This window comes from Bubalus bubalis, chromosome 6 (assembly GCF_019923935.1).
Source record: "Bubalus bubalis isolate 160015118507 breed Murrah chromosome 6, NDDB_SH_1, whole genome shotgun sequence".
In the NCBI taxonomy this organism is placed as follows: Eukaryota; Metazoa; Chordata; class Mammalia; order Artiodactyla; family Bovidae; genus Bubalus; species Bubalus bubalis.
Window position 1 is genome coordinate 15,188,396 of NC_059162.1, and position 24,929 is coordinate 15,213,324.

General features: G+C 37.0%; 1 protein-coding gene across 10 annotated transcripts in view; it reads left to right on the forward strand.

The window, feature by feature from the left end:
- Nucleotides 1-24,929, forward strand: part of ASH1L (ASH1 like histone lysine methyltransferase) — a 206,186-nt gene that overhangs the window by 33,055 nt on the left and 148,202 nt on the right. The window contains exon 2 of one of the 10 annotated variants that reach the window (XM_025289373.3): nucleotides 11,352-11,394. The exons of 8 other annotated variants lie outside the window; for them this stretch is intronic. The gene's annotated coding sequence lies outside the window, so the exon portion shown is untranslated. Of the gene's footprint in view, nucleotides 1-11,351; nucleotides 11,395-15,474; nucleotides 15,697-24,929 lie in introns of those variants that run through there. One more of the 10 variants, XM_044944265.2, reaches the window with a different exon arrangement.

Here is a 24,929-nt window from a genome sequence, read left to right on the forward strand (position 1 = left end):
TTTCTAAAGATGAATTCAAAAAGTTTTTTATCTGGACCTTTTTATTTGAAACAATGTTAGAGCTTGTTTTGCACAGCTGATTTTTAAAGGGCTTCAAGATGATTGTCTTTAGTAATCTTTCTATAGTATTTTTTAAAATAGTGCTAATAATAGGTTTTGTAGTAAAAAGATTGCACCCACAGTATGTACTTATTTTTAATGTTTAAGTAGTTCATATCCTACTTATATTGTTTGTAGGAGAATATAGTTTTTGGTTCCTGAGGAAAGCTATCTGTATACTCACAAAATTGTGGTAATGAGTAGGTGCTTATTCTTCCAACAGTTACTTTAACATAGGATGTTGACTATGTTACTACCCTCTAAATGAGTTCTTCATAAATAATGGGAAGAGCATGAATTATGGAGTCAGAAGCAAATTCAAATCCTGGCTTAATAACTGCACACAGGTTATTTGGTTTATCTTACTGAGCTGTGTTTTTCTTATTTATAACATGGAACTGTTTATGCCTATATTAAATGGATAGGCATTGGAAAAAACCCAAGTGCCCATCAACAAACAGTTGGCTTAAGAAGATGTGGTATGTGTATATGTGCATATATGTATATATATGGAATATTAGCCATAAAAGAATGAAATATTGCCATTTGCAGCAATATGGATAGACCTAGAGAATATTATAGTTAGTAAAGTAAGTCAGAGAAAGACAAATATTGTATGATATTACTTACATGTGGAATCTAAAAATAATATAAATGAATCTTTATAGAAAACAGAAACAGACTTACAGACAGAAAACAAATTTATGGTTATCAAAGGGAAGAAAGGGATGGAAAGACAAATTAGGAGTATAATCAACAACTGCACATGAAGTAGATATGCAGTGTGGATTTACTGTATAGAGCAGGAAATTATGTTCAGTATGTTATGATAACCTATAATGGAATATAATCTGAAAAAAACACTGAATCCCTTTGCTGTACACCTCAAATGAACACAATATTGTAAGTCAGCTTTACTTCAATTTTAAAAAATAATTAAATTTGTGTATAGTATTTAGTATGAGATAAATTCTTGCAAGTGTTCTATTCTCCCTTTTTACAGCCTAAGATATGGATTTATAACCTGGGATCTCTAGAAAGGTTTGGTTTTTTATGATTGCTCTTGGACTGTGATAATCTGTGAAGAATTTTGTGTTCATTTTGATGCATTTTTACATAGCTCTTAGCAGCTTTACTAAGGGTTTCATCACTCCAAAAAGACTGAGCATCAGTGGCTCAGGAGAGAAAGCTAGACTGTTACAAGGCATGTTGGTAGTCTGAGAAAGCTTGTGGAGCAGGAGTGGGCAGAGAGGGAGTTGTTTTATTTATTTTAAAGCAAGGCTTTACCGAAACAACCAAAACATTTCCCCCCCACAAGTCTTCAAAAATAGTTGGGTTTTTGTTAGTGGTGATTTTAAAGCAAGATTAGGCCTTAGATTTCTAGTAAAAACATAGAAACATAGATCATATATTTTATTTCTTAATAGAAGTTTTCTTTTGGCCGTGTTCAGAGGGCAAAAATAATTGCCCTGTGAAAAAATGTTTTGCTAGAATGATTGCTGTTTATGTAATTTTTTTTTTTTTTTTTGACTGTGCTGGCTTTTCATTGCTGCGCACGGGCTTCTCATTGTGGTGGCTTCTCTTGTTGCAGAGCTAGGGCTCTAGGGCGCATGGGCTTCAACAGTTGTGGCACCTGGGCCCAGTAGTTATGGCTCCTGGGCTTCTAGAGCACAGGCTCAGTAGTTGTGGCACATGGCCTTAGTTGCCCCATGACATCTAGGATCCTCCGGAATCAGGGATCGAACTCTTTATGGCCTGCATTGACAGGTGGATTCTTTACCATTGACCACCAGAGAAGCCCAGTTTATATAATGGCAAAATATAATGATTCAGTTCCTTAAGTGAAATTTTCCCTTTCTCAAATTATGTGACATATTGTTAAATTTACAGTAGTTGACTCATGGACCCTATTATTTAGAGCAATCCAAATATGTCAATTTTTTTTTTAATTTTTATCCAAAATTTAGGAATTGTCACATTAATAACTAAAGTTTTAAAGTTTAGTTCATTCCTTTGAGAAGTATTAGATACTTTTTGTATCTTTTAGTTAAAGTTGTAGAAGTTATAGATTTTAAGGGTCCTATTTTTTAAAATGTATTTTCCCCCAGTTTTATTGTGATAAGATTTGACATACAGCACAGTGTACAGTTTAATATGTATTTGGTTTATTTTTAATTAGTTTTGAGATTTATCTTTCTATATTACATTTTGGCAAAATTAAAAAATTTTATAATGTTCAATGTTGGCAAGAATATAGGGGAAACAAGCACTCTCATGCACTGTTGATGGAGAGTGTATTGATACTGTACTTTCTGAGAGCAGTTTGCTTGTATCTGTGACAATTTAAAATGGACAATTCCTTGATTCCACAGTGTCACTTCTAAGAAACTATCTTATAGAATACTTGCTAGTGTATAGCAAGATACATGTGTAAAATATTTATTAGAAGTATAGATTCCTGATACCTTCTTATTGATTCTGACTCATTATGTCTGGGTATTTTAAAAAATGTCTTTATTGAGGTATAATTCATGTATCATACCATCCACCCATTTAAACTGTTACAGTTTGTGGTTTTGTTATTGATATATAACATTATTAATTTTTAAAAGTTGTAAAATATGTTAATATAGAATTTGCCATTTTGATCATTTTTAATTGTAAATTCAGTGTCACTAATTCCATTCACAGTGTTGTGCAACCATCCTCACTATCTCTTTCCAAAACCATCTCATACCGAATAGAAACTCTTTAACCAATAATCTGTCTTGTTACAGAGCCCCCTCCCCCAATCTTTGGTGATTTATAATCTACTTCTGCCTCTATGAAATTGTCTGTTCTAGGTGCCTCGTATAAATGGAATCATGCAGTATTTGTCCTTTTGTCTCTGGCTTCTTTGACTAGCATAATGTCTTCAAGTTCATCCATTTGTAGCATGTACCAGAACCTCTTCATTTTTGTGGTTGAATAATATTCCATGTACATTTATGCCACATTTTGTTTAAAATTCATCATCTGTGGATACTTGGTTTGCTTCAACGTTCTGGCTATGGGAAAACATGCTACAGTGAACACTGGTGTACAAACATCTGTTTGAATTCCTGTGTTCCATTTCTTTGGGTACTATACTTAGGAGTAGAATTGTTGGATCCTGTGATGTCTTTGAGGAACTGCCAAACTGTTTTCCATAGCAACTATACCATTTCATAGTCCCACCAGCAGTGCATGGGGGTTTCAGTTACTTCAAATCCTCATCAGTACTTGTTATTTTCTGTGTGTGTGTGTGTTCGTGTGTATGTATGTGTATTTTAAATAATAGCCACTCTAAAGAGTATGAAGTTGTATCTCACTGTGGTTTTCCTTCCTTTTCCCTGATGACTAGTAATGTTGAGCATCTTTTCCTGAGCTTGTTTGATTTGCGTATCTTCTCTGGAGGAATGTCTTTTTAAATCTTTTGACTATCTTTGAATTGTGGATTTTTTTGTTGTTGTTGCTGAGTTTTCAGGGTTCTAGATATATTCTGTATATGACTTGCTAATATTTTTTCCCTGTGCTGTGAGCTGTCTTTTTCACTATCTTGATAGTGTCCTCTGATGCACAACCGTTTTCAATTTTCATGAACTCTAATTCGTCTATTTTTTCTTCTATTGCCTGTGCATTGATGTCATAGCCGAGATATCTCTTCCAAATCTAGCATCATAAGGATTTTCCCCTATGTTGTCTTCTAAAAGGTTTTACAGTCCTATCTCTTATGTTTCAGTCTTTGAGAGATTTTCAGGTACCCCTCTCACCCTGAACTTGCTCTCAACTGATTACTATAGCAAGGAAAACTTTGGACATGGAAAACTGTTACAAATCTAATGCCTAAGAGTATGGATACTGGACTAGCAGCTTTGATCAGTATTAACACTCCTATGGTTCAGACTTTAAAAGACAAAAAAGGAAACAAGCATTGTTACCATCAGTATACTTCTCTCCCTTCTTTTTAAGCAATCATGTGATAACCCCCATATGACAACTAAGCAGAACAACATTTCTTAATCAAAATGAAGAAAACTGTTCTGTATAATGAAGTTGTCTTACTTGGAAAATTAAAAAAAAAAAACAAGTTGTTTGGAACCAAAATTGGTGCAAAGAAATTTCTAGGCGTTTCTAACTCCAACATCAGTGCCTTTGATAGCTCCCACAAATATATATATATATGTATGTATACAAGCAAATACATGTAATCCCACCCTCCCCATTTAAAAATATAAATGGTACTATACTGTACACACTTTTCTTCATCATTCATTTTTCCACTTATATAGCATATTAGTACATTCTAGAGGATTTTCCCGTACAAAAACTAAGAGAGCTTCTTTAGCCCTTAGAAATATGGTTAATAAGTGTTTTTTTTTTCCAGTTTGTCATTTGTCTTTAGATCTTGCTTACTGTTTATTTTGCCATGCAGAAATCTTTAGTTTTTTAAAGAGTTTAATTAATAAGTCTTTCCTTTTATGGCTTTGAGCATTTGACATGTCACTAAAAAGGCCTTCACTTCAAGTTTATTAAAGTTCTTATATATTTTAATGTTTCACTTTTTATTATTATTATTTTTGGCCATGCCACAGAGCTTGCAGGACCTTAGTTTCCCAACCAGGGATCAGACCAGAATCCATAGCAGTGAATGCTTAGCTTGTAACCACTGAACCATTGGGGAATTCCCTAATGTTTCATTTTAAATATATAAATATTTGATCCATTTGAAGTTTACTATGATATGTAAGTTGTGGATCGAACTTTATCTTTTTCCAAATAGCTGCAGGTTGTCCTAATACTTTAAGAATTCTTCTTTTAGTCCTCAGAATTGAGACAACGCCTTAATCGTACACTGAGTTTCTGTGTGTACTTGGGTCTGGTCTGATTTCCCACTTTGTGTCATTGTTCTCTATTTGCCATCATGGTAGTTTTAATTACTATGTTTTATATCTGGTAGGGCTAATCCTTCCTCATTATTCATGTTTTAGAGTGTTCCTTGCATTATTGCATATTAGTTTATAAACTTTATGTGATTTTAATAAAAACAGTTTTTTTCTAGAACTTGTTCAGTTGATTACAAAGTTAATATTTCGTTCATTTTTTTTTTTTTTTTTTAAATCTGTGGTTAAACTTGGAACCTGTTTGGTAGATGAGTAGCTCAGCTGGTAAAGAATCAGCCTGCAATGCAGGAAACCCTGGTTCAATTCCTGGGATGGGAAGATCCCCTGGAGAAGGGAAAAACTGCCCATTCCAGTATTCCGGCCTGGAGAATTCCATGGACTATATTGTCCATGGAGTCGCAGAGTCGGACACAACTAGCAACTTCCACTTCACTTCACTTCTTTGAGAAGCTCTGAATTTGCTTTGCCAAGATTTAGGGTGTTCAAATGGGTTCCTGAGACCCTTCCCCCCAGCAAAAGGCTGCCTGCGTGCAGCTCTTTCTGCGGTGGGTGGAGAGCTGGAGGGTGTGCGCTAGACCTTGGACTGGCAAATAGACGCCTGGCGGGGTGGTCAGCGTGCTAGAATTTCCTCCCCAACAACAACTGAATTTTTAAGATATCTGAAAACCAAGGGGACTTCCCTAGTGGCTCAGACAGTAAAGAATCCGCCTGCAATGCAGGAAACGTGGGTTTGATCCCTAAGTCGGGAAGATCCCTTGGAGAAGGAAATGGCAACCCACTGCAGTACTCTTGCCTGGAGAATCCCTTGGACAGAGGAGCCTGGTGGACTACAGTCCATGGCGTCGCAGAGTTGCTGAGCCACACACACACACACACACACACACACACTCTAACATTTTTTTTTTGGACCTTTGGACATTTTTCTTACTTCCTAAGAGGCCACAGTGCAACAACTGTGGTATCTTATTGCTGGATTGAATTTTTTTGTTGTAGTAGATGGATATTTATGGTGTTTAGCCTGCCATATGGCTAGAGTGGAAATCACCTGATTGTTTTATAAGAAATATATTGACTATTAAATGTATAAGAGATCTTCCTGTCTCATTTTTGTTTGTTTATAGTGGAAAGAAATGTTTTCTTTTGAATTTCATATAAAAGTTTGGGTTTGGCTGTCATGTTACTTTATGTAGTGTCTATGTCATTTCATAAGTTGTCAGAATGGTATAGTCATTCTTCTGTTGCAGTATTTTAGAAAGTGAAAGTAGAGGTGGAAGTCATAATATTTACTTGTATTTATCACACACTAACTTAAAAGGAAAAGAGGCAATGGTATATTCCTTTTTAGTATTTAAACAAAATTCCAGCTTTGGAATTGTGCAGCATAGCTAGTTATATGTGATCTTAGTTTACTTAGGATACTAAATTGAAACATGCTCTTTTGTAACAAATGAAAAATAACTAAAATACTTATTTCCTGTAGCAAGTGATTAAAACTGAAACTTGTGTGAGAGAAAAGGGATTGGGGGATATCTCATACCACTGTATACTGATTTTATGTGTGTGTGCACACGTGCACTCAGTCATGTCTGATTCTTTGTGACCTGATGGACTGTAACCCACCATGCTCTTTTGTCTATGGGATTTTCCTGTTACCAGTACTGGAGTGGGTTGCCATTTCCTCCTCCAGGGGATCTTCCGAGCCAGGGATTGAACCCAAGTCTCCTGCATTGCAGCTGAATTCTTTACTGCTGAGCCACTGGGGAAGCCCCCATTATAAATTAGGTCAAATAAGATTGAGATTTGGTGTTAAGTTTTTGTTATTGAATAGTTTATTGGATGTCATTTTACCATAGTTGAGTGGATTGAATGAGCAAAGTGAATTACAAACAACGTTTACAGCTGTAATTGTAATTTCCCTGCCAAAAGATACTTTTTTGCTTGGAAAAGAAATGACTATGCTGACTTAATAGATTATTTAAGAAACAGTAAATTGTAGATGTAATTTTGAATTTCACTGATGTAATTTTTATGGAGACGTATTAAAACCCTCATTGAATCCAGGTATTCTAATTAGGGCCTGTTGGCCTAAGATTTTTATTAAATTATATAACTGATTGATGTAGTTTCTTTAGTAAGAAAATATGCAGATAATCATGACAGTTAGCTCTGTTCTTGCTCTGTTCTTGGTTAATTTGCCTAGTAGTCTTTAAATTGTTTCACACAGATTCCAGTTGTTTGTTGATGTATTTGGCTGTGCCAGGTCTTAGTTGCAGCACACAGGATCAGTAGTTGGGGCAGGCAGGGTCTTTAGTTGCAGCATATGAACTCTTAATGGTGCATATAGGACCTAGTTGCCTGACCAGGGTCCGCTGCGTGGGGAACAGGGAGTCCTAGCCACTGGACCTCCAGAGAAATCCAGTAGTTTCTTTAAATTATGCCATATATTAGATTAGCTTGGTTTTGGATAAAATTTATATATTTTTAATTGAGATACAATTCTAACACCATAAAATTTCCTCTTTTAAAGTGTGCAGTTCAGTGGTTTTTAGTATATCCCCTGTATATTAGCTACATACAAAGGTTTGCAACCATCACCACTAATTTCAGAATATTTTCATTACCTTGAATATATGTTTTAATTTGGCTATTACATTTTAGAAAACTGATCACAGGGCTAGTGTTTTTACTTTCTACTTCACAAAAGAGGGTCAAATTTTGTATCCCTTAATTTTGAGCATAATCTCTAATGTAGGCTTGTAGCAATGTTTTATTTATTCCTCCATAAAATATTTGATTGCCTTCCCTGTGCAGTAAATGAGTAATTATGATATAGTATGATAACTTACAACAAAGCTAGCAGAGGTGATGAAATTTCAACTGAGCTATTGAAATCCTAAAAGATGATGCTGTTAAAGTGCTGCACTCAATATGTCAGCAAATTTGGAAAACTCAGCAGTGGCCACAGGACTGGAAAAGATCAGTTTTCATTCCAATCCCAAAGAAGAGCAACACCAAAGAATGTTCAGACTATTGTACAGTTGCATTCATATCACATGCTAGTAAGGTTATGCTCAAAATCCCTGAAGCTAGGCTTCAGCAGTATGTGATTAAAGAACTTCCAGATGTACAAGCTGGGTTTAAAAAAAGCATAGGAACCAGAGATCAAATTGCCAACATTCACTGGATCATGGAGAAAGCAGAGGAACTCCAGAAACACATCTACTTCTGTTTTATTGACTACACTAAAGCCTTTGACTGTGTGGATCACAACAAACTGTGGAAAATTCTTAAAGAGATAAGAGTATCAGACCACCTTACCTGTCTCCTGAGAAACCTGTATGTGGGTCAAGAAACAAAGTTAGAATCTTACATAGAACAACTGATTGGTTCGAAATTGGGAAAAGAGTATGACAAGGCTGTGTATTGCGCTCTGCTTACTTTTGTACAGAGTACATCATGCAAAATGTGGGGCTGGGTGAATCATAAGCTGGAATCAAAATGGTTGGGAGAAATATCAACGACCTTATATATGCAGATGATACCACTCTAATGGCAGAAACTTAAAGGAAAAAAGAGCATCTTGATGAGGGTGAAAGAGGAGAGTGAAAAAACTGGTTTAAAACTCAGCATTAAAAAAACTAAGATCATGGAATCTGGTCCCATCACTTCATGGCAAAAAGATGGGCAAAAAGTGGAAACCGTGACAGACTTTATTTTCTTGGGTTCCAGAATCACTGTTGACAGTGACTACAGTCATGAAATTAAAAGACACTTGCTCCTTGGAAGGGAAGTGATGACAAACTTGAACAGTGTATTAAAAACAAAGACATCACTTTGCCATCAAAGGTCCATATACTGTAGTTTTTCCAGTAGTCATGTATGGATGTGAAAGTTGGACCACAAAGAAGGCTGAGTGCCAGAGAATTGATACTTTTGATCTGTGGTGTTGGAGAAAACTCTTGAGAGTCCCTTGGACTGCAAGGAGATCAAACCAGTCAATTCTACAGAAAATCAGTCCTGAATATTCATTGGAAAGACTGATGCTGAAGCTTCAATGCTTTGGCCACCTGATGCGAAAAGCCAACTCACTGGAAAAGACCCTGATGTTGGCAAAGACTGAGGGCAAGAGAAAGGGGCAGTTGAAGGTAAGATGGTTAGATAGTATCACTGACTTAACGGACATGAAGTTGAGCAAACTCCTGTAGAGAGTGAAGCATGAGGAAGCCTGGCATACGGTAGTCCATGGAGTCGCAAAGTGTCAGGCATAACTTAGTGACTTATCAACAACAACAAATGATAACTTCCTTAATAGGAATACATATGAAGTGTTTATAGGACTATTTGGAGAAGGTAGTGAGCAGGAGAGTATGCATGGAAAGCTTTACAGTGGAACTTGTATTTAAAATTAGATGTTGACATTTTTGTTAGCATTTGCTAGACAAATTCTAATTTGAGGACAAAGTAAATAGTAAAGGGCAAAGGTGAATTTAGCATGTTTCCTAGAGTGTTTGTGAATTGTTTTGTCAAACAGTTTGACAGCCCTTTAGTGTAGGTGGGCACTAAGAAAATAATAAAGAATGGAGGACAAGTGGGGAACTTACAACTTTTTATTGCACTCAAAAGTTAAAATTGCTTTTTTGAAAAGTTTTTCTATTTGAGAAATTTAGGATTACTTGTAGTAAGTAAGAACCCTATCATTTGTAACTGTAATATTAAATCTTACCAAAGACATAGTACCTGAATTTTATTTTCTAAATCTGTTAATAGCTGACTACTTTGGTCTTCATGCATACTTAGTCGCTTTAGTCATGTCCAACTTTTTGTGACCCTATGGACTGTAGCCCACCAGGTTCCTTTGTCTATGGAATTCTCCAGGCAAGAATACTGGGGGGGTGGGTTGCCATGCCCTCCTCCAGGGCATCTTCCCGACCCATTGGCAGGCGGGTTCTTTACCATTAGCACCACTTGGTTTTCATGCAGGAGTGAAAGTCAAGCAGGAGTAATACTGGGGCAGGTTTGTAGAATTTCTTGAGAACACAGAACTGCAACAGCAGATGGCATTAGAGATCAGGTTTAAGGATGAGTTGCAAGGATTTAACTGTTAAGGGGGGAAGGGAAATGAGGTGCAAGGATTTAACTGTTTTAAGGGGGGAAGGGAAATGAGGTGAATCGGGGATTCAGAGTATAGCTGGCAAAGTTCAATATGACCCTTGGGCATTGCTGGTCTGTTTAAAGGTTTATCTGTAGTTTTTTAAAACCAACTATTTAAAAAATCTAGCAATTAAGAATTCTCTCCCAAGAAGAAAAGGAAATTTTTGTTGTATATCTAATAACTCCTTCTCCCCCAACTAAAAAAAGATAGAAAAATATGAAGGTGGCATACAGGATCTATTTAATAGCCTTAGCTTCTTTGTTTTAACTAAGTATCACTTTGCACCAACAAGTACCTAATATTAGCTGTTAAGAGTGGTATATCTGACTGGGTAAAGATTTACCTGGGAAAAGGGGCAGTAGTTTGCGTATTAACTGTGGCTTCCTTGGATATAAATGTGAGTCTTTCTTCAAACTGGATTTATGGTGTTCCTAAGGCTTTGGTTTCTCCAAAATCTATTTTCTAATGAGGGAATACATATTAGCAAAAGAAGATAATGTCTCAAAGATGTCAGAAATAAGTAGTGTTAAAGTGAAATAGTAATGAGAGCCCACTCTTTAAACAGAATAGGTTCTGAACTGTTAAATTTGATCTTTTTTTCCTCTATTTTTTAACAGTCAAGTTCTGGTCTGCTATGTGTATTTTACCTTCATTTTTGGAAAACATTTCAAAGTTGATGTGCAAGTCAAGAACTTGTAATAAAGTTCTGCTCCTCTATTAGGAAGTTGGAGTTTAGGAGGTGTGCAAAAGCATTTTGACAAAAATTCACAGATGGTAAATATATACATTAGAGTATTTTAACTGTTTTTAGCCAAACTACATAGAATTACTAACATCTGAGTAGGTATGTGAAAGTAAAAAGACAATCCCAGAATTCAGTAGTAACTTTCACAGTAAAAACGGTGGAAGAAGACAGACCTGAACCCCACCTTTTCATTTTTTGGCTTAATTGCTAAGTATGATTATCCTGTAGTTCCTTGTCTGGTCCTTGGTTGCATGGGTAGGAGGCTACAGAAGACTGCTAAAGAAATCACAGATTCTGAAAATTAAAAGCCAAAGGCAGGGGAGCTTGGTAACTTTTCTTTTTAAACTGTTTATTAATTATGAGTGTTAGGAATTCTCAAAGAAGTGGAAAATCTCCTAGGCATTCTTGGTGACATGTTTTTCTTCTCTTTCAGCCTTGAAGTAAATTGTCTAAGATAAAGATGAGAAATTAGAAAAGTAAGTTTAAGATTACTAAGTTCCTAAATAAAAAGAAAAAAAGTTGCAGTATACAATAGAGAGAAGAAGTAGGATGATGGAGTGGAAAGACTCAGCTCAAATGTCACCCAACTCTTTGAAATGTTACCTGAACCTTCCCAGGCAGAGTTGGTTACTCTAACTTCTGTGCTTCCATTGCATATATTTCTCTGTTTTTAACATAAATCACATTATAGTGTAATTATTAATTTGTCTTTTACTAGTGAATGCTCCTTAATTGTCAAGGTGACGTTTTTAGTTTTTGCATTTCATTATCAACACAGAACATGCTTTAAAAATAGTTCAATAAAATTATAGACTGTGGATTTATCTATAAGCATAAATACTGCCACCACCACCAAAAATACTGCCCTTAAAATACAGCTTGGGGATAAGAGAAGTTGTTTGCCTATCCCTAAGATAGTGCTTATTCATGTAACTTTCATAAGTGAACTACTCATAAATATTTTCTCTTCTTTCATTTACTTTAAGTATGTACATATTAAAACTTATTAGGTTCTATTGTGATTAGTACAGTCAATAGGTTATTAATTTTAAGAAGTTAGTATTATTGGTAGTAATGCTTGCAACTGTGGCTGTTTCATGAATTTCCTGGTAAGGCACAGCTTTGGTAACTACTCTTCTAATAGGTCAAACAAAAACTTTACTTTGTTTTGTCACAACACAGAGAGGTGAGCTAAGTTATCTATGTTATCTCCAGTTAAAAACAACCCCCCACATTAGGCTTTTAGTTTAAGAAAATATTTTTAGTAGTCAAGTACCTTTTGAATGCATCTGACATATCTTAGTGACTCACCCACTAAAAGGTGGTACCAGATTGTTACCAACCAAGGGCTCTTGTGCCCAGGCAGCAAGTCAGACTCTGGCAGGGGTGTTAGCATCAGAGTAAGAATTTATTTGCAGGGCTCCAAGCAAGGAGAATGAGCAGCTCACGAACTTTGTTCTGATTGTTTGGTGCTAAGGTAACGGTGGTGTTTCGGGAATGCCAACCATCTGATTATAATCGGCCTGGGGTCTGTGTGCTTGTGCCCAGCATGTAGTCACCATCTTCCACCTGGGTAGGAGTCTTAGTTTCTACAGAACGCTCCAGGATATACACCAGGTTGTTATTCATGTCCCTTCAGGAGAAAGCTCGAGATCCCTGTGACACTACTGCCCTAATGGCGAGCTGCTTGAGCCTACTGTTTTGAACTCCTTGAAGGCCTAGAAGCTTTCCCCCCCACCCCAAGTAACAGGAATACAGAGGTGCTTTTGTACCCAGGAACCCGCAGGGTCTTGGTTGGTTTCAGTATCCTCTTTTCTTTGATACTTCTCAGTCCTCAGGGGAACAGGGGCAGGACAAGAAAGGAAATAAAGCTTCGGATAGAGAGGTTAGTCATAAACCCTATATGAAGTTGGTTTTAGGGAGAGTTTGTCTCCAGATGAACCCCAGGTGAAGCTTTTATTCTTACTGGTATCTGGTTTATGTTTACCCAGTGGTTTTTTTTTTTTTTTTTTAATACCAATTTTTTTTTGTGTTTAAGCTCCTTAGTTCTTATAAGTGAATTCAAGATTTGGTAAATAGAAGATCGTCACATTCTTCTTACTTGTAACTTGTGAGCTGAGTGCCATCTGTGAGTGTAGTCTTTCTTATATCAACTTACGGGGAGGTTCAGAACACAAGTCCTCATTATCCCACTATTACTTTTCCACTGCCATGTTTATGGTGTCAAGGTTATTCAAGCAGGAATACCTGATGGTATATAGCTATCTCCAGGTTCTGCTTTGAATGGAATTCTGTTTTACCTTCATACTGATTGTTTGCTTTGAAAGCTGCTTGAGCTAGAATTACTTTGTAGTAGAGAAGAGAATGGTTGGCATAGATCCCAGCTTCTCCAGGGCAGAGGCTATTATGCAAATTTTCCCAGATCTTCCCATTTCAATAAAGCCTTCTTTTCTCCCTTTAACACACACAAAACAGACTGTTAAGGGGGCAGCCAAGATCTGCCCTCAGCCTTGAAGACAAAATAAGGTCATTGCCACTCTTTTCCCAAAATACCACCAATTGTAGAATCTCCCATCAATGCTCCCATAAATGGAGGGGAAAAGCAGATCTCTTCTATTGCACAGTGCAGCTCTGCTATAAATGTACCAAGAAGATTAAAACTACCATAATTAGTTTCCTCAGGCTCAGCTTCAGTTCTTGCTTTCATTTTGTAGTTGAAACTTCTCTATTTTTTTAAATTTTATTTTATTTTTAAACTCTACATAATTGTATTAGTTTTGCCAAATATCAAAATGAATCCGCCACAGGTATACATGTGTGCCCCACCCTGAACCCTCCTCCCTCCTCCCTCCCCATACCATCTCTCTGGGTCGTCCCAGTGCACTAGCCCCAAGCATCCAGTATCGTGCATCGAACCTGGACTGGCGACTCGTTTCATACATGATATCATACATGTTTCAATGCCATTCTCCCAAATCTTCCCACCCTCTCCCTCTCCCACAGAGTCCATAAGACTATTCTATACATCAGTGTCTCTTTTGCTGTCTTGTACACAGGGTTATTGTTACCCTCTTTCTAAATTCCATATATATGCGTTAGTATACTGTATTGGTGTTTTTCTTCCTGGCTTACTTCACTCTGTATAATAGGCTCCAGTTTCATCCACCTCATTAGAACTGATTCAAATGTATTCTTTTTAATGGCTGAGTAATACTCCATTGTGTATATGTACCACAGCTTTCTTATCCATTCATCTGCTGATGGACATCTAGGTTGCTTCCATGTCCTGGCTATTACAAACAGTGCTGCGATGAACATTGGGGTACACGTGTCTCTTTCCCTTCTGGTTTCCTCACTGTGTATGCCCAGCTTGCTGGGCAGGATTGCTGGATCATAAGGCGGTTCTATTTCCAGTTTTTTAAGGAATCTCCACACTGTTCTCCATAGTGGCTGTACTAGTTTGCATTCCCACCAACCAGTGTAAGAGGGTTCCCTTTTCTCCACACCCTCTCCAGCATTTATTACTTGCAGAGTTTTGGATCGCAGCCATTCTGACTGGGGTGAAATGGTACCTCATAGTGGTTTTGATTTGCATTTCTCTGATAATGAGTGATGTTGAGCATCTTTTCATGTGTTTGTTAACTATCTGTATGTCTTCTTTGGAGAAATGTCTGTTTAGTCCTTTGGCCCATTTTTTGATTGGGTCATTTATTTTTCTGGAGTTGAGCTGTAGGAGTTGCTTGTATATTTTTGAGATTAGTTGAGCCCCTCTCCCCTAGGGGCTCTTGCCACCCCAGGGATCGAACCCAGGTCCCACACATGGCAGGTGGATTCTTTACCAGCTGAGCCACGAGGGAAGCCCAAGAATACTGGAGTGGGTAGCCTAGCCCTTCTCCAGTGGATTTTCCCCACCCAGGAATCAAACCGAGATCTCCTGCACTGCAGGCAGGTTCTTTACCAACTGAGCTATCAGGAGAGCCCAGACTACCAGGGAAGTCCCTCCATAACTCTTTGATCAACAAACATTGTAATAGGGGTGTGTATGCATGCGTGCTCAGTTGATTGTGTCATGTCCAACGCTTTGCGACCCCATGGACTGTATCCCACCAGGGTCCTCTGTCCATGGGATTCTCCAGGCAAAATACTGGAGTGGGTTGCTGTGCCCTCCTCCAGGGGGGATCTTCCTGGCCTGGGTATTGAACCTGCATCTCCTACATTAAGGCAGATTCTTCACCCACTGAGCCACCTGGAAAGCCCAGAAGTGTGTATAATTAGTTTGTAAGAAGATAAAATTGTGAATTTCCATTTATATCTCAGCTTTCATTGCATACAGAGTAGTTTCAAAATCTGCCATGTACTAGGATGATAGGAGGATCTTTCTGGCACATATCATGTAAAAGACAAATATATAAACTCCTAAGACACATTACTGTTTTAGTGGATTCCAGTAAACTACTTTGAATGAGTTTTCCTGTGTTGATATTGTTATCTATAGAGTGTAACTTTAAAGCTTTCCTTTGTTCAAATGCTCTTTTTTTAACATGTAATAAGGCTATCCTTTCCTGTTTCATTAAGTACGTGACAAGTTAATTTCAGAATCTCTTAGTATAGCAAGAATGATGAAAATAGCCTACTGTATTTCTGTTTACAGACTAGTTCTGTTACTGAAATTCTGTGCTGTAATCCTCTGAACACACAACTTGAGGATTTGAACAAAACATCCTATTCTTGGTTCCAAAATCTTAAGTTATGAGCACATAACCTTCACTTTGTTTGTTGTAAGTACCAATTAAATAATAATTTAAACTATCTTTTCCTTTTTTTGACATCCCCGTGAAGTCCCCTGAACCACCAGAGAAGTCCCAGTTTATATATAGTCTCTGGAATTTTGTACAAATTTTTTTTGAGATTCTGTTGTTATAGTTTGTGCATTACAGATATCTTTCATTCAGTGATCAAAACAGAATTTTAATTTTATCATCCTGTGCTGTCAAGTATTTATGTCTGATGTGTGAGATACAGAAGTAGCATATTTAATTATGTCATTAACATTTTCTTCTGAGCAGAGTGAGATTTTAGGAACAAATATTTCAAGAAAATGTTTTCTCAAAAGGAACTGAGCAAATCTCAAAAATTTTTTTGTCATCAACTTAGAAGTTATTGGCAGTTTGTAGAAGCACTTCAGAAAGCTTATTCAGATATGAGTGAGTGAGTGAAGTCGCTCAGTTGTGTCCGACTCGGCGATCCCATGGCCTGTAGGAGCCTACCGTGCTCCTCCGTCCGTGGGATTTTCCAGGCAAGAGTACTGGAGTGGGTTGCCATTTTCTTCTCCAGAGGATCTTCCTGACCCAGGGATTGAACCCATGTCTCCCACATTGTAGGCAGATGCTTTACCATTTGAGCCACCAGGAAAGTCAAATATTAGGATTCATGAATCTTTTCCATAAAGACAATTTTTTTTAAGGTTAAAAAAATATTTATTGGCTGCACTGGGTCTTCTTTACTGCAGCATGCAGGGTCTTTAATTGCAGCATGCAGGATTTTTTTTCTAGTTGAGGCATATGGGATAGTTCCCTGACAAGTGATGGAACCCAGGCCCCTGCATTGGGAACACAAAGTCTTAGCCAACTGGACCACCAGTGAAATCCCCCTAAAGACATTGTAAGGCTTTTTTTTTTTTTTTTTTTTTTTTTTTATGGAATGAGAATAACCCTTGTTTTAGATATTTTGTTCTCCTCTAACATTTTCTTCTTTTTTATACTATTTACTATGTCCAGATTAAAATTGAATTATAATGAATAAAGGTGATGTATTTTGGAGTTTCTCTCATGAAATTTGGACCTAAATAGACATTTTTCTTTAACTAATTTTCACACAATGTCAAGAGTTCCCAAAGAGAAATTTTCTTGAAAGATTCAAGGATTGCTAAGAGTTAAATATTTCACTTAAAGGCTAGTATTAATATGTTTAATGTTGTTGTTAAAATTTTAGAAAGATTAGAATTATGACATAAGTGCAATTCTTATTGTTCTCTTATATGATTGTTTAAGTATTAATTCATGATCTTTTGTTTATTTATTTATTGACTGAACCCTGTGGCATGTGGGATCTTAGCTCCTGGACCAAAGATTAGCCCCATGCCCCCTACAGTGCTGCAAGAGTGAAGTCTTAACCACTGGAACACCAGGGACGTCCTCATGATATCTTCTAAAAGGAGATAGTTTAAATTATTTTTATAATTTTTTTTTCATGTTTCCCTGTTTGTAGGTTACCCTTTAATTAGATTCTGTGAATATATTTATAGAGGTCTCATTTTTTTTTTTTAATTCTCTTGTACTTCTTGGCAGTCACTCATAATAATGGCAAAATATGAAATCACTGATGTAAAAAACACATATACTTTCTTTTACTAGTGATTTTGAACATTTTTTTTTTTGTTCTACTAATCAGTTAGTTCTCTTTGAATTGTCTGCCCATATATTTGCTTGTGCTTTGTTTTGAGATACTGGAGGACTTTTTTGTTTTGTTTTATTTTTTTAAACTACATCTGAGTCTTTTCCTTTATATATATATATCTTGTTATTAATACCTTTCTCCCAGAAAGATTACCTCAAGATAGAGAAGAACTAAAAATTTACCTATAATTTATTCTAACCCCATTCAAGGTGGGAGGTTAGGACTGGGGTTCTTCAAGGTCTGTACCCTCAGTGACCCAGCTCTTAAGAAGGGCTCAGAATTGGAAATGAAAAAACAAGAAAGTTATTGATCATGAAAAGCAACAGGAAGTAGACACAACTAATAGCAGGATTAAATTTTGCAGGAACTTCAAATAATATATTTGTTGGATAAAGAATATAAAATAAGTTTATTTGAAGTGATTAAAGACTTAAAGAAGAATAAGCCTTTAAAAAATGACCAGGCAGATTTTCAAAAAGAAGCCAATGTCATATATTTTCTAGATATGAAAAACTGTATTTTCTTGATGAAAAATGCATTCATTGACGTTTAAAACTCAGTGAATAATTTAAGCAGCTAATTTAGACACAGCTGTGGAGAGAATAGTAAACCAGAAAATAACATTGAGAAAATGCCACTGTGGGCTTCCGAGATGGCTCGTGGTAAAGAATCCGCCTGCCAAGCAGGGGACACAGATTTGATCCCTGGGTTGGAAAGATCCCCTAGAGAAGGAAATGGTAACCCAGTATTCTTAACTGGGAGATCCCATGTACAGAGGAGCCTGATGGACTCCAGCTACGATTCATGGGTTTGCAAAGAGTCAGACACAACTTAGCAAGTAAACAGCCACCATCAGTCACCTCATGAAAAGGATGAAGGGTGAAACAACAGTCCACGAGCTTGGGAAACAGAAACGCGTAAAAGCACCCAAGGAGACAAATAGAAGAAGAAAAATATCAGTTGTGTAAAAGTGAAATTAGAAGCATCACATGTAAAACGGTGGGAAAGGAAGAATAAAATGGAAATGAACAAGACTCTAAAGGTTGGGAGTGTGATATTTATGAAAAAAAGAAGAAATACAAAAATGTGTAACTGATATCTTAAAAGAAGAAGGCAGAAATTTTAAACTTTAACATAAAGCAAAGAACCTCTTTGTGAACCAGGTGAAAGGATCAAATTACCTCCTGAGGATAAAATTCAAGATGTTCTCAAACATCAAAATCCAGAACCAAAGAACAGTGGGACAAAATCCATGATGTCCTCAAACTGGATAGTTTCATCTATACCAAAATGATAATGACAGACATTTTTGAGCACCTCATTCTTCAGGAAATTTTAGAAAGCAACCTTCAGTCTTTTTGTTAGCCACAAAGAAATGTAACATGCTTACTTGCTCAGTTGTGTGCAACTCTTTGCGATCCCATGGACTGTAGTCTGCCAGGCTCTTCTGTCTATGGGGATTCTCCAGGTAAGAATATTGCAGTGGGTTGCCATGCCCTCCTTCAGGGGATCTCCGTAATCCAGGGATTGAACCCAGGTCTTCAACATTGCAGATAAATTCTTTACCAGCAGAGTCACCAGGGAATGGTGAATTTCTACAAACAATGTAGAAATGAGAGAGAAAATGAAAGTCATTTAAGTATATACTGATCTCTTCATTTAATATAGTAGGAGTCAGACAGTGTCAGTTGTTAAAACTGATACTGTAAAAAACTGGTGTAGTAAAAAACTTATATATATATATGTCTAATTGGATAATGAGGCAGCAACAGGAAGAGAATGCTGATTTAATCACTGCTAATAATGTCAGCAAATATTGAAGGCTAAAGAGAAAAGGAAAGATATACTCATCTGAATGCAGAGTTCAAAGAATAACAAGGAGAGATAAAGCCGTCCTGAGTGATCAATGGTGAGAAACAGAGGAAAACAATAGAGTGAGGAAGACTGGAGATCTCTTCAATAAAGTTAGAAATACCAAGGGAACATTTCACTCAAGGATGGGCACAATAAAGGACAGAAACGGTAAGGACCTAACAGAAGCAGAAGATACTATGAAGAGGTGGCAAGAATACATAGAAGAACTATACAAAAAAGATCTTAATGACCCAGATAACCATGATGGTGTGATCACTCAACTAGAGCCAGGCATCTTGGAGTGCGAAGTCAAGTGGCCAAGGAAGCAACTCTGACCAAAGCTAGTGGAAGTGATGAAATTTTAGCTGAGCTATTTCAAAATAATCCTTAAAGCTGATGCTGTTAAAGTGCTGCACTCAATATGCCAGCAAATTTGGAAAAACTCAGCAGTGGCCACAGAACTGGAAAAGGTCAGTTTTCATTCCAGGCCCAAAAAAAGGGCAATGCCAAAGAATGTTCAAACTACCGCACAATTGAACTCACTTCACATGCTAGCAAGGCAGTGCTCAAAGTCTTTCAAGCTAGGCTTCAACAGTATGTGAACCGAGAACTTCCAGATGTATAAGCTGGATTTAGGAAAGGCAGGGGAACCAGAGATCATATTTCCAACATCCGTTAGATCATAGAAAAAGCAAGTGAATTCCAGAAAAGCATCTACTTCTGCTTCATTGACTACGCCAAAGCCTTTGACTGTGTGGATCACAACAAACTGTGGAAAATTCTTAAAAGACATAGGAATACCAGACCACCTTATTCTGTCTCCTGGGAAACCCATATGCAGGTCAAGAAGCAACAGTTCAGACCTTACATGGAACAACTGGTTTAATATCACAGATCCTTTCCAAACTTAGTCTTTTGTCTTCTTTTATGCTCTGATTTTCTCCATAGCACATTTCACTATCTGATATTCTCAATGTTTTACCTTTTTATTGCCTCTTGCCATTCTCACGCATTAGAATGAAATTTCTGTGTTGAAGGGAAATTTTTTTTCATTGCTGTTATTCCTAGCATTTAAACAGAAGGTACTTTAAAACTATTTGTTAAAAAAATGAATTACTGATGAAACAAGAGTTCAGGATTATAAAGTAGATAAAATCAGTAGTGTTTTTGAATACCATCAGTTTAGAGTTAAGAACGGAGAAGGCAATGGCACCCGCTCCAGTACTCTTGCCTGGAAAATCCCATGGACGGAGGACCCTGGTGGGACGCAGCCCATGGGGTCGCTAAGAGTTGGACACGACTGAGCGACTTCACTTTGACTTTTCACTTTTCATGCATTGGAGAAGGAAATGGCACCCCACTCCAGTGTTCTTGCCTGGAGAGTCCCAGGGACGGGGGAGCCTGGTGGGCTGCCGTCTATGGGGTCTCATAGATTCGGACACGACTGAAGCGACTTAGCAGCAGCAGCAGAGTTAAGAAATGTAACAAAAAATTTATTCAAAGAAATAACATTGTTTATAAAATATTCAGAAGGAAACTTGACAGCAAGTGTTTAGAAGCTGTATGAATAAAATTATCGGTATCTAGTAACACCAATAAGCTTGACTAGATAGATAAATTTACTTTAGTTATTGTGGAGCCAAAGTTAATGTTGAGATATCTTTTTTCCTATTTTAATATATAAAATTAATGGTACTTGGAGTTTTTCAATATTTTATATGAACTTCAAGGTCATCTAGAAGTATACATACGCAGAAATAACCAGGAAGACTTACGAAAATGTTCTAAAAAGTAATGGTTATGGCTGTACAATTCTGTGAATATATCAAAAACTTGAATTTGTGCTCAGAAAGGGTACATTTTACGTTATGTGAATTATATCTCAATAATGTTATAAATAATCAAGGAATTCCTATAGGATTACAAAAAGTCAAATATTTTTTTAAGTATTAAAACATATTATAAAGTTATAGTGTCAACATATTATTGTATTAATGGCTCAGGAATAAACATAAATGTGAAAGTGAAGTCACTCAGTCGTGTCTGACTCTTTGCGACCCCATGGCCTGTAGCCAGGCTCCTCTGTCCGTGGGATTTTCCAGGTAAGAGTACTGGAGTGGGTTGCCATTTCCTTCTCCAGAACATAAATGTAAAAGAAGCAAAATGGAGAGCTTAGACCTAAATATAAATAAAAATATGTGATAAATGTATTTTAAGCCAGTGAATATGAAATGAGAAATGGAAAAACTGTAAGAACAATAGACAAAACCTTTTCAGGTAAAAGTTGTTTCCCTACCGTAGATTATGTTTTAAAAATCCAAAATAGATAAGTATTTTAAAAGTAAGAATGAGACCATAAAAGCATTCATTGAAAATGTGGTGAAGATTGTCATCAATAGGAGGATGTGATCATTTCAGTTATCTATGAAAACCAAACTATAAAGCTAAAGAGACTATTTTATCCAGTAAAATGGTTAAGAGCTTTAGCTCTGAAATCAGACTATGTTTAAAGCATATTTGAATCACTTAATGATTAAGTGACTTTGGTCAGGTGACCTAGTTTCTAAACTATATTCCCTTGTTTAAAAGTAAATAAATTTAATGAGGATAATTACATTAACCACATCATATGTTTGTTGTTTGGATCAAATGACAGATTGTGTGGTAGTACAGTTTTTCATATGTTTTTGAATGCATTGAACTTCTTTTTAAGAAAAACAATAGGAAGCAGGAAGATAGCCAGTAAACTGAGAGAGAAATGTGCAACATCAGAGAAACAACTACTATTCAAGAATATTGAAGGCTCTTCTAAATGTGCTGTGCTTAGTTGCTCAGTCATGTCCAACTCTCTGCGACCCCAAGGACTGCAGCCCACCAGGCTCCTCTGTCCATGGGATTCTCCAGGCAAGAATACTGGAGTGGGTTACCATTTCCTTCTCCAGCTCTTCTAAATAAGAAATTATAAACTCCACAATTTAGAAAAATTACATAGGTCAAGACCTTCAACAGCTGTTACACTGCTGAGAAAATATACAAGGACTACAAAATCACATTCCAAAAAATGTCTTGTTCAGAATACCAGTCAGTAAGTGAAATGTAAATAGAAATGCCTCAAAAGTGTATCTTAAACAGGTTGTGAAACCTTAAACACTGATAATGGGAGTAAAAAAATATTTTCTTTACATTCAGCACATTGACATTTCACAAAAAGAAAACTCACATAGCTTAATGTGAAAATATTACAAGCCATATAAGAATACAAACCAAAAAGTAGAAAAAAAAAGAAAGAGTCAATAGATGAGTATAGACCTCACAACCAAAGAGGTGGAAATATTGAAACCATCTGAAAGATTTTGAAATGGTTTTTGGGCAAAAAGATAACCCATTGATAAAAACAGGACAATAAGAAATGGATTTGAAATGAACCAAATAGTAATTAATGTAATGACGTTTGAAATGAAAACTCAGTGAGTTTATTGGAAGAGTAAATGAGAGAATATTGTTTTCTGGAGATAGATATAACCAAATCACGCACTTGTCAAGGTTTGGGAACGTTAAGATGGACATGAATACTGTTAGTCTGATGTTTAATTTCAGAATTGTCAGAAGCAAGGTTGTCAGTTATTACTGGTTCTGCCATAAAGAATATCATAAGTCATAAGATATTATCTTGGGTTACAGATGCAGTGTTTATAATACTCTGAATTTTTATAATAAACTTTTTTCCATTAAAAAAAATCTTGATACAGAGCTGTCCTATTTGTATAATTACTAATTGTGTATATCTTTTGCTATGACAAACCTAGACAGCATATTAAAAAGCAGAGACATTACTTGGCTGACAAAGACGCGTCTAGTCAAAGCTGTGGTTTTTCCAGTAGTCTTGTATGGATGTGAGAGATGGACCATAAAGAAGGCTGAGCACCAAAGAATTGACGCTTTTGAACTGTGATGTTGGAGAAGACTTGAGAGTCCCTTGGACTGCAAGGAGATCCAACCAGTCCATTCTAAAGGAAATCAGTCCTGAATATTAATTGGAGGGACTGATGCTGAAGCTGAAGCTCCCAATACTTTGGCCACCTGATGTGAAGAGCGGACTCATCAGAATAGACCCTGATGCTGGGAAAGATTGAAGGCAGGAGGAGAAGGGGACAACACAGGACGAAATGGTTGGATGACATCACCAGCTCAATGGACATCAGTTTTAGCAAGCTCCGGGAGATGGTGAAAGACAGCGAAGCCTGGTGTGCTGCAGTCCATGGGGTTGCAAAGAGTCGGAAACAACTGAGCAACTGAACAACAACAACAGATAACACCCTTCAACCAAGCAGCTCCACTTTTAGAAGTTGATCTGAAGGAAATTATTGGATGAATAGGCAGAGATTTATATAATTAGATGTTCATCATCATAGTACAATAACAGAGAGGCAAGGACTTTCCTGGTGGTCTAGTGGTTGAGAATCTGCTTGCCAGTGCAGCAGACGAAGGTTCTTTCCCTGATCTGGAAAGATTCCCCCATGCTGTGGAGCAGTGAAGCCCTTGTGCCACAACTATTGAGCCAGTGTATATAGCCTGCAAGCCACAACTGCTGAGCCTGAGTTCCTAGAGCCTGTGCTCCACAGCAAGAGAACTTACCTCAGTGAGAAGCCTGTGCACTGCAGTAAAGAGTAGGCCTTGCTTGCTGCAACTAGAGAGTGCTCACATGAGGCAACGAAGACCTAGCCCAGCCATAAATAATCTTTTTTTTTGGGGGGGGGACTGTTAGGAGAAGAATTTAAATTAAAAAATAAATAGCCAAAAATTGTTTAAAAAGTAGCCAGTGTGAGTTTGATTTTATTAATTTTGAACTATTATGAAACCATTAAATTGATAGACTGACTTGCCGGGGTCCAGCCCTGGCTGATCCCAGGGTATTCGAAGGAGAGACGGCCTCGGCGACCTATTTATTTAAATATTCATCAAAGATATAAAGAGTAATAGAATGAGGATAGCTCAGTGAGGAAATTCAGTGGAGAAAAGCGGCTGAAATAAGGATAGCTCAGTGAGGAAATTCAGTGGAGAAAAGAGGCTGAAATAAGGATAGCTCAGTAGGAAAATTCAGTGAAGAAAAGAGGCTGAATAAAATTCCAAAGCAGGGAATTTACGTCATCTACGAAGGCCACAGGCGTCCTCCCGTTCTCCTGAAGGAGAGGAGACACTAAGACCTCCTCGGTCAGATCTTAGAAGCCCAGGTAAAATTAGTAGGTTTGACGAGCTTCCCCGCCTCAGAGGAAAAATTCAGCCAGAAGGTGAAAGAAAGAACGACATGGGGAAACCAAATTTCGGTGAACAAGGCCCGCACTTCATTTTCCAAAGTAGTTTTTATACCTTAAGTTATGCATAGAGGATAATAGGGGAACGGGTAGAGTCATGCAGTAAGCCAGGCTTTCTTCCTGCAAACTTATCATATGCAAAAGTTTAGGTGATTTGCATCATCTTCTGGCCTGGAGGCCTGTTAACATTTTAAGACCCTTTCTTCAGATAACTTATTTTTCTCTAAAGGTGATTAGGAATGTGCCACCCTCCAAAAGCATTAAAGTTGCATTCCTATAGGGCAAAGGTGTGGTGGGCTACAAGAAAAAGAATTAACTCAAGGGTCCAAGGTTACAAACATTAAAGCTACTACTTAAACCAATTCTATTAATCAGTACACTGCCAGGGA